The 10079-nt window shown below is 47.3% G+C and overlaps 1 pseudogene; it reads right to left on the bottom strand.

Annotated features, from left to right (window-relative positions):
• Positions 1-4519: 4519 nt before the first annotated feature.
• Positions 4520-10079, bottom strand: part of LOC114843594 (disks large homolog 4-like) — a 40238-nt pseudogene continuing 34678 nt past the window's right edge.

Raw genomic sequence — 10079 nt, 5'->3', positions numbered from 1 at the left:
TTACTTTGTTGGAACGCCACTGCCTTTCTAGTTGTCTGGTCCTGTGCCTTAGGCTGCGGATCTGAGTTATACCATGGAGGGGTCCCTTTGAGGTGGCGTCAGGCTGGGCCCGTCGCAATTTGGGTCGGCGCCTCCTTCCCAAGACCCTGCAGGAGGCTGAGACTTTTTTGACAGACAACCTGAACGCACGAGGTGCACTGGACCCACCTGGGAGCCCCTCCCGAGCCCAACCAGATGACTCCTCCCCATCAGCATCACCTCAGGCAATCCCCTCAGCATCCCCCGTCTCCCACACATCATCACAATCTCCTGCGGCCACACGCAGCACTGCATCCCAAACGCATGCACCTGCTGCAGCTAGCATCACATCTCTTGCCCCACCTCGAACAGTCACCACTGCCTCCATGGGCACTATGACTCACCTGAGGGGCGGGGATTGGTCCCCCCTCCCCTCCCAACAATCTGAAGCAGAGGAGAGCATGGCTGACGAAGAGGAGGACTACAATGATGTTGATAATAATAATTATTATCATTATGATGAGGATGAGGAGCACGATGGCTACCATGATGAGGATGAGGGACAAGATGATGATGAGGATGATGATGATGATGATGATGATGATGATGATGATGACGACGACGATAACGCCAATTCTCATCTGCCTTCACACTCTACCCCAGTGTCTCCCACTCCTTCCATGGTCGCAGACACGCTATCATCTCCTAAATCCCAGAGAGAACCCGGGACCCGCTCCAGGTCCAAATTCAGCACTCGCCAGCCTGAGGAGGAAGATTTGCTTCTAAACACCCAATTTGCGGAGGATGAGACATCCACACTGGAGCCTTGCACCCTGAGATCGGCACAGAGTTTCTCCAACGTCAGACTCCGGCCCCTCAGCTCCCACCCCACACCGATTCCCCTGCCACCTTCACCTGCATTAAACCCACCTGCTGATGAAGAGGAGCACACAATCATCCGGCACGGGACTGTTTCCTCTTCCTCTGGTTCTCCTTCTCCTCCTCCTCCTGCTGCTGCTGCTGCTGCTGCTGCGGCGGCTGCGGCTGAACTCCCTCTTGCCTCTCCAGGCCCCCTCTCCCCGACCACAATGGGGCCTCTCTCTCCACCTGCAGCAGCCAGACCCCCCCATAGGATGAGCCGCAATCAACTCACCCTCACGGAGATCTTTGCCACCCCCTCTACTCCTCCTGGTACCAAAATCTTCAAGCCCACTCGTCACCCCAACACCAGCAGGAAACTGAGGGACTGGAGCATCTGCCTACAAAAAAAGATGGTCATTATGGGGGATTCCAACGTGGGCAGATTCCCTCCCTTCACCACAGAAGACCTGCAGGTCGACAGCTTTCCTGGGGCCACCTTCTACCATGCAGAATCCATCCTGCAGAAAGCCACCTCTTCCACCCAGGCACAGTCTATCATCCTGTCTTTTGGCATCAACAGCAGGAACCAAAAGACCAACTCTACTACCATTAAACAACTCCAGGGCGCCTACAAAGTAGCCAAAAAGAGGTTCCCTCAGACTGCGGTTTACATTCCTGAACTGAACTTCTCCCCAGCCCTCCCACAGGTGGAGCAACACAACTTGCATCTACTTAATGATTACATCAGGGAGAACTGTGAGTATCTCACCCGCATCCCCAACATCACATCATTCACTGACGACTTCTTCTTCTTCTTCTTCTCTTCTTCTTCTTTTCTTCTTCTTTTCTTCTTCTTTCTTCTTCTTCTCTTCTTCTTCTTCTTCTTCTTCTTCTTTCTTCTTCTTCTTCTTCTTCTTCTTCTTCTTTCTTCTTCTTCTTCTTCTTCTCTTCTTCTTCTTCTCTTCTTCTTCTTCTTCTTCTTCTTCTTCTTCTTCTGAGGAGCCACTGTCTAACATTGTACGTAGAGAAGCTGCAGCATCATCTACAAGACAGTCAACCTGTTCATAAGGATTAAGGTGACTGTTCTCCTCTGTGTAGCTACACGACAATGAGGCAAAATGATGAATCTTGCAACTGCAATGTCAGATAAACATCTGCTATAATATGATTTCTTTCTAGCTGCTGTAAGGTCAAATATGCTAAATTCAAAAGTTAATAAGAAATGTTTAGATAACAGAGGGTTGTGACTCATTAGAGTCGACTCATTTAAACTAACATATTCATCCTGCTGCACCCAGGTTTCAGTTTCCCTGGCGGCCCTGAAGAGGAGGCCGTTCCCATTCCTGGCGGCCCTGAGGAGGAGCCCGTTCTCGTCCCTGGCGGCCCTGAGGAGGAGGCCGTTTTCGTCCCTGGCGGCCCTGAAGAGGAGGCCGTTCCCTCCGTCTCTGGCTTGTCTCTTGGCAACTCGTTCTGGCACATCGTCGGCCTGGCAAAGCCCTACGCTTGTATCGTCTTCCTGAGTGGTGGCCTCGCCCTCTGCGCCTCCTGCCACTAGGGTGGCGCTGCCTCCGTTGTTGCGGGCTTCCTCGACTCGGCCTCTTTGGGGGTACTCAACTTGAGAACGTTGTGTGCCATTCCGGTTCAGCGGCTGCTGGACCGAAACTCTCCTCGCTACCACCCTCCAAAAGAGGGTGGTTTGGACTTCGTGCCACTCCCTCTAGTCATCGACTCATGTTTAGACTCGGAAATGAAAGAAATGAACGAATGACTGGGCATCTTCTACACTCACACTAGCACAAGAGCACGTCCATCTATCTCCGCCCTGGTCGTCCTCTTGTCCGGCAGCTCCATCTCCAACATCCTTCTACCAATATATTCACTCTCCCTCCTCTGCACATGTCCAAACCATCTCAGTCTGTCACTGGCACAGTGGCTAATACACGCAACGTGAGCCGTCCTCTGATGAGCTGGTTCCTGACTCTGTCCAACCTTGTCACTATAAGGAGAACCTTAGCATCTTCATCTCTGCTGCCTCCATCCCTGCCTTTTGTCTCTTTCTCACTGCTACTGTCTCTAACCCATAGAGCAGAGCTGCTCTCACTGTCTATGTCTGTGACACTCTTCTGTCACACACACTCCCTGACACTTTCCTCCACCCGCTCCAACCCGCTTGCACTCTCCTCCACCTCTATTCCACACTCGCCATCACACTGAACTGTTAAACTGCTGCACCTTCTTTACCTCAGCCCCTATATTCTCACTGTTCTACCTCACTTCCTTTGGTTTAGATGCATGTATTCTGTCTTACTACCACTGACTTTCATGCCTCTTCTTTCCAGAACAAACCTCCACCTCTGTGACTGACTGTGTCCCACACAGCTGGCTCAGCTCGGTTTAGGCTCCACTACCCACCAGGTTGCAGCTTCTTCTGGATGCCCCCATGACTGAAACCCTAGTGTTGTCAACAGCTGGATGTGCGGGGTCGCTAATGGACCAATAGCTGTAAAAAAGTACGTAGGCCAGCCAGCGAGCTACCGTGGATTTGTGCATGTCTCTACGTTACATATTTTTTGATACATCTGACCCCAGGCGTAGATTTGTGCTTACGCCGGTCATGAAATCCTGGCTTGCAGAAGCGTGCGTAAATGAGCATGCACGGTAGAGCAGTAATTCTTAGCCCCAGCCTGGCCTGATTAAAAATGATAGAAATTAATCCCGACACAAGTCGGGTTCTGGCTAAGAATTACAGCTGTAGCTCTAATATCATCTTTGTTTACTAGAGTCTCTCGGCTCTTCGCAGCGATTGCAACTCTGTTACTGTAATTAGCATACGAATTGCACTTCCTTTAGCGACGGCTGATTTGACCACTAAAAAGCGAACAGCGGCTCATTTGACCGCGTTTTTTAACCGAGTGGGGAAAGTCAAACTGTTAAAAAATAGACGGACCGACTAGACACGGCTGTGGCTGCTTTCTCTACATTACATTAGCCAGCTAACTCTGGATGTAACTTTCGCTAAACAGCTTTCATTTTCATTTGAAATTTTTCATTAAACAGCTTTAAAATAGCACGGGAAAGTACAAAGAAGTACCTTTACCTGTAGCTTTAGTTTGTGTTTGTCTGTATAGGCTATAGGCTGTATAGGCTGTGTTTTTCTCCCTCTCTATCCCCTCACCCCAACCGGTCGAGGCAGATGGCCGCCCACATCCAGTCTGGTTCTGCTGGAGGTTTTTCCTTGTTAGAGAGGGAGTTTTTCCTTTCCACTGTTGCTGTCAAATTAAATACTTGCTGTATGTGGGATTTGTTGGGTTTAGTTGTGAGGTCTTCAACCTTACTTTGTATAGTGCCTTGAGATAACTTTGTTGTGATTTGGCGTATAAATAAAATTGAATTGAATAAGTCGTAACAGTAATGTAAAACATGACAAATCACATTTCTTTCTTCCTTACGACGAACCAGCTCATTCTTAAACAGCTGATCAGTTGCTGAACAATGTAGTTCAGCACTCATGCTTGATTCACCGACCTTTGGAAGTAAAAGAAGAATTTTGAAAGCTATCCTAGATTTTACAGGACAGAGAAGCTGAAGTATGATGTCTTTGATTGTGTTGTGGAGAAAGATGAATCAGACAATCTTCACATTCTTTTATAAGGAATTTATTTTAGCTGAATTTCATTTATAACTAATTTATTTTAATATACAACAAGTCGGTGTCAGTGCTGCTGTTTGTGTCAGGTTAATAAATACTCAGATATACTGCAGTTCTATAAAGTGGGTTTGTGTCAGTGCTCAGAGAAAACGACCTCAGTGTCTGTGATGACGTCACATCATCAGTAAATCAGATTATTATAATAATGATCATAATTAGTCACACGACCCTGAATTTCAGTCCAAAAGCCCACTGGAACCATCAGAAGTGGTTTTGAGAGCAGCAACAGCCATGTTGGATTCAGGATCAGATGCGTTTGCCATGGTAACACATTCACTCACATGACATTCGCTGTAAGGTCTCCCAAAGCACTATGGGTAATGGAGTCCTGTAGTTGAATCAAGGAGTACCAGTAGCACTGACCCAGCACTAGACCTTCACTAGTTGTGACCCTCTACCACAGCTGGGTGATGTAGTCCATGTAGGGAGGGGGTGTAGTCCACACAGATACAGCAGGTCCTAAAAACTGACCCAGCAGCCACAGGATTGCGGGCTTTGTAATCCAGAAGAAAAGGAAAACTGTTACAGGTGCATGTGGGTCCAAATCATAGAGGATGTGGTTGTTTCACCACCTTGACGTCTCAATTTGTTAAAAAAACAAACCAGCTCCAGACCTGGTGCAGCTCAGATGGACCAACATCTGGTCCCAGTAAACAGACGGGTGGTGCTGTTGTCAGAATATAAAGCTCTGTGAGCTGTATGGGGGTGAAGCACGTTGTGGTCAATGCATTCATAGCAGAGATGGATTATGGGATTTGTAGTCCTGTGGTTGTCTGATACTTTAAGCCCTGAATAGACTGTGTGTTTGAGCCCCATCATTTTATTTACAGCCACACGAGTCTTAATGATACGACATGCTCACAGTCACCATTTACACATTACAGGAATAAATGAAGATAAATTAATAATAAATAGGATCATATAAATACTGAACTATGTCCTCAGTTCACTGACATTATTGTTAGTGAGTCAATATTGAATTGTGGAGAGACGACCTGTGATGGTCTCCGTGGCAACCATCTAGCCGCTCAGCTCACTCATCTTCCCATAGCAGGACAAATGTCTGGACCCATAAACAGATAATGGCGGATCAGAGTCTGTCTCGGGTCGGGACCCAGATGTAGGGACCGCTCTGCTCCTCGATGACGGCTTTGACCAGGTGGTAGACCTCCTCGAAGCTGTCACCATGGACGATGGCTGCACATAAACACAAACACATGATGTCAATAAACCTGGAAAAGGTCCAGCATCATAGTCAAGTTCATCTTGTTACCTGTGAAACACTCCAGGAAGTCTTGTTCTAGTTTGACAGCTCTGTCCAGAGCTTTTCTGGCCTGGTCCTCAGTCAGACGCTTGTTAGGTCCCTGCACACATGCATGCGTACGCGCGCGCACACGTGCACAAACACACACGCACAAACACACACGCACACGCACACACACACACACGCACACACACGCGCACACACACACACGCACACACAGTGAACATCTGCACCAGCATCACCAGCAGGTTCGGTCCTTCTGAACTCAGACTTACAGGATGTTCTCCAGAGATCGTGGCCTGATGAAGATAGCGACAGGATGAAGCTGAGCCGCCTGAAGCCTCCGTACAGCATTGGCTGATACATCCAGGATGCAGTGTTTACCCTGGAGGACGCACATGAACATACACAGTCACATCTACTGAGGGATCAGCTGGAACCGCAACATCCAGACTTTCATCAGGTCAGAGGTCATGTCTATGGAGTCAAATTAGGGTCAGATTAGATAGGTACGCGCATAAACTGATCTGTGCGTGCGTAACCAGATGCGTGCATGCGTAATCGAATCTGTGTGTGTGAACCAATCTTTCTTCTTTTCCATCACTGTGTTCTCTTTACACCTCAGACCTACTGTGACTCACAGTGGCAGTGATAGTGTTGTAGAATCCATCAGACCACATCTCCACATCAGTCATTTCCAAGGTAACCAACTGAACTCACCTGCTCGGCCACCTGTCTCACGCTCTGCACCGACGTCCCATATAGGTGGTTGTTGTACTGCCCGGCCTCGATGAACCGATGGGACTGGATGTCTCGCTCCATCTGCTCTCGCGATGCCACAAAGTGATAGTCTCTCCCATCGACTTCGTAGTCCCTGCGAGGACGGGTTGTGTCTGTGGAAGAGATGTAAATCTGTGACGTCCTGCCGGTTCTCTGGTTTCTACTTCATGGTTTGAGGACGTACGTGGGACACAGGAACCAAACTTGTCTGGGTACTCTGACAGTAGGTCGTCGTTGACTCGATCCTTGGTCGGACCCAGGATGATGACGGGACGAGCGTAGTCGACTAGAGAGAAAAACATTGGTTACATCTATTCAGACTGTTTGAGGTCTCTTTGTGTAAAGTACAATTTTTTGGAATCTTTGGTTTCTCAGTAGATAAAGATCATGTGTTTCTATCACTCCACTAACAAAAACACCGACCTGAACACAGTTTTTAGTTTAATCACAGAAATGATCAGTGAAGCAGCTGTAACCATGGACTCAACCTCTGATCCTTTGGTTTGTGCCAAAGATATAATTATTACTGGTTCAATCAATCAGCCCCAAACAGTAAACGATGTATGGTTTGTTTTTCTTATATGTTAATTGTTGGGCAGAACTACATTTCCCAGGGTGCCTTTATAGGCAGCATCCTTTCACTGACCTTCGATCTGTGTGACGAGCTCATAGCTGTGGACGAAACCTTCTCGACCTGCAGAGAAAGCACACGTTAACCAACGGTCGAGTCTATTCTAGTAATCTTTTCTATTCTATTCTACTTGTGTGTTTGTTTGTTGTGCTTCACCTTTGCTCTTCATACGCGACCACTCCTTCCTCTCCACCCTGAAACACAGACAAGTCAGGTCTCCCTCCATCACCTGGTCCAGTACAGTGTGTGTACTGGTACTACAGCAGCACTGCAGTATGTGTGTAGAGGTACTGCAGTACCACAGAGTGTACTGGTACTACAGTAGTACTGCAGTATGCATGTACTGGTACTACAGTACTACAGCGTGTACTGGTACTACAGTAGTACTGCAGTGTGCATGTACTGGTTCTACAGTAGTACTGCAGTAATGTGTGTACTTGTCCTACAGTAAATGTACTGGTCCCACAGTAGTACTGCAGTATCGTGCGGTACCTGTGCTTGGAGGGCACGTATCCCAGCTCCTCTAGTTCCCCTGCTGGTTTACCCTTCTGGCCTGCCACCACTCGTCCTCACTGCTGTCTATCACATGGAGGACCTCCCCAAAGTTAAAGTCCAGGGCCTGAGAGAGGACTCCACAGTCCCACTGCTTGTCGTAGTCAAACAGTGCCCTGCATACGGTGACAGGGTAACAGATGCTTCTAGTTACTCAGTTTAACTTAAAGCAGCTCCTCCAAATGTCTCCACAGGTTTTATCGTTACCTAACGTAGAAGGTTCTGTTGGCTCTTAGACTCCCAGACGAGCTGTTCATCATCTGCTCCCTCAGGTCATGGATCTTGGCTTCAAAACGACTGTACTCTGCAGAGGGAAGGTTGCGATGGCAACCGTTAAAGCTGGTCACTACCACACGTGTGTGTGTGTGTGTGTGTGTGTGTGTGTGTGTGTGTGTGTGTGTGTGTGTGTGTGTGTGTGTGTGTGTGTGTGTGTGTGTGTGTGTGTGCTCTCACCCTCAGGTCGATATTGGGCGATGATGGTGACTGTCTGTCCAGCGTTCTTCAAAGCTGCTGCTGCTTGTTCATGTGTCGCAAACCTGAGGTCGACACCATTCACCTGAACACACAGTCAGACTGATTCACATGACTCACGCTGAGGATCAGGGGCCTCATGTATAAAAAGGGAACTTACATTTGAAAACATGGCGTACGCCCTTATCCATGCAAACAGATGTAAGAACTTTCCTATAGCTATAGTCAGTTGGCAACACTAAGAAACTGTTAATCCAAGGTGTTTCATGTTGTGTTAGCATTAGGCATCCTTCACAATGACGCAGTTACATCAATGTAAATGCCAACCAGAAAGTAAAACGGGTCATTCCAACAATATTAAAAGACACACAAATTACTTGTTAGCCATAATATGTAAGGTTTTATTTATGTAGGTGATTGCATTAAACACCGAACCTTTAAACCAATTTTTAAAACTAAGTCCATTTTAAAGCAGCACACCAAATTTTCTGAACTATAAACACTATTCCCTACTTTGACTCACGAGCCAAATCTTTCAGAGACTCTCATCCGCATCATGTCCATGCGAGCCCTAGCCAGGCAGTGGGGGCCTCATTCACCCCTGGCATGAGTCTACAAATATGTCTAAGCAGCTTCTTACATGGCCTGAACGAGGTGATCACTCAGATGTGGCCGCACTCGTAGTCGCCATGGATGAGGATGTGGTCAACTACAGGACAACTACATTGGCTCCAGTTTCATCCCAGACTCTTTGTCTCCTTGTCCTTCCTTCTCCTTCTTCTCTTCCTCATGTGTTAAATTTTGACAGTGTTTTCAGCTTAGTAATTGTTTGTTAATCAGCTCCAGTTTTGGTGTGGTGAGTGAAGGATTTTGGTACCAAAGTTTTCTAATTGAGCACATGGTGTAAGAGCTGAGAAAAATGCGGGAAGGAAAACGCTTTGACTCAAGATTGGACTCTTGAATCACAGCAGGAAACAGTTTTTTAGTTCAGAAAGATGGATGTGCAGCTTTGAAACTTCGCACTATAACGTAAAAAGACAAACTATAACATTTATATGGAGGGTGTCACGGGAGGAGTCTGCAACTCATTCATGTTCTCAATTTCTTGTTGTCTGGAATTTACAATGGAAAATATTCTTCGTGCTTAGTAGTGGTTGATACATCCAGACTTTTTTCTTCTCATGCAGTTTATTTTTTTTAATTATGCCAAGTTTAGTTGGAAATCTTAAAGTCTTTGTACACAAGGCCGCAGGTCTCGACTTTCACTGAGGATCTGGTTTCTACTTAAGCTGAGGATCTTTGTACTCACACTGAGGATCTGGTCTCCCTTCCTGAGTTCTCCACTCAGGTCTGCTGGACCTCCTGCGAGGATGAAGGAGATGAAAATTCCCTCTCCGTCCTCTCCTCCAACGATGTTAAACCCCAGACCTGTGGACCCACGCTGCACACAGATCCTGCGAGGTTCCCTGGAGTAGTCGTCCTCTCCCATCATGCCACGTGGAATGGGTGAGTATCGTCGTGGCGACGGAGGAGGAAGGGCTTGTGGGTACTCGCACATGTAGTCAGGCTCCATGTAGGCTGCAGAGATCACAGAGAAACACCTTTAATCTGCAAGATGGACCTGACGGGCTGGACGATCTAAGTCAGATACAGCTGAGTTTATCAGCGAAGCGTCTGATAAATTATAAAAGCAGTGAATTACATGGAGTTTGTTGTGTTGTCACGGAGACGGTGTACGTACACTCAGCATTCAGGCTGTTTACTGTCCTTTATTTTTTAATATCTTGTAAGTG

The sequence above is a fragment of the Betta splendens genome, chromosome 2 (assembly GCF_900634795.4).
Source record: "Betta splendens chromosome 2, fBetSpl5.4, whole genome shotgun sequence".
Classification (NCBI taxonomy): Eukaryota; Metazoa; Chordata; class Actinopteri; order Anabantiformes; family Osphronemidae; genus Betta; species Betta splendens.
The sequence above is the reverse complement of the archived record's forward strand: the minus strand, read 5'-3'. Positions and strand labels throughout refer to the sequence as shown.